Source organism: Macaca thibetana, chromosome X (genome assembly GCF_024542745.1).
Source record: "Macaca thibetana thibetana isolate TM-01 chromosome X, ASM2454274v1, whole genome shotgun sequence".
Classification (NCBI taxonomy): domain Eukaryota; kingdom Metazoa; phylum Chordata; class Mammalia; order Primates; family Cercopithecidae; genus Macaca; species Macaca thibetana.
In genome coordinates this window covers 116,439,535-116,440,243 of record NC_065598.1, presented here as the reverse complement: position 1 = coordinate 116,440,243, position 709 = coordinate 116,439,535, and the positions used below count along the sequence as shown (strand labels likewise).

The following is a 709-nucleotide window of genomic DNA, read 5'->3' as shown; positions in this document are numbered from 1 at the left end:
GCCACTGCACTCCAGCCTGGTGACAGAGCAACTCTCTGTCTCAAAAACAAAAACAAACAAACAAACAAACAAACAAAAATTGTTGGAAAGAAAATAAAGAATGGTATTGAAAACCAAAAACATAAAATAAAAAATAGGTATAGAAATTAGAAAGGAAGAAATAAAACTATCTGTATCTGTACATGATATAACCTTTTATCAGGAAAATCCTAGGAATTCACAAGGAAGCTATTAGAATTAATAATATACAAATACATGTTACAACTCTTTTAGAATTTGTCTAGCTGGTTTTCAGGTTTTTACCAGAAAACTCATGAAAATACACACATACATACACACATGAGTTTACCAAAATTTCAGAATACAAAAGCAAATAGTAAATTTTATTTTGATACACGAGAAAAGAACAATCTGAAAAGAAAATTTAGAACACAATTTCATTTACAATAGCATCAAAAGGAATAAAGTACTTAGGAATATGTTAACAAAGAAATTGTAAAACTTATATACTGAATATTACAAAATATAGTAAAAAGAAATAAAAGAACATCTATATAAATGGAAAGACATCTACTGTTCATAAAGTGGAAGACTGATAACATTCATAAAATGACAATGCCCCTTAAGTGATCTACGGATGAAATTAAATCCCTATGAGGGGTGAGGGAGAGAAGATAACTGGGGAGAGTGCTGATAAGTACAAGGGTTC

General features: G+C 29.6%; 1 non-coding gene across 1 annotated transcript; it reads left to right on the top strand.

Annotated features, from left to right (window-relative positions):
* The first annotated feature begins 253 nt into the window (after positions 1-253).
* Positions 254-315, top strand: LOC126947007 (U7 small nuclear RNA). Its single transcript, XR_007722862.1, has one exon. It is a non-coding gene; the product is annotated as a U7 small nuclear RNA (small nuclear RNA).
* Positions 316-709: the final 394 nt, after the last annotated feature.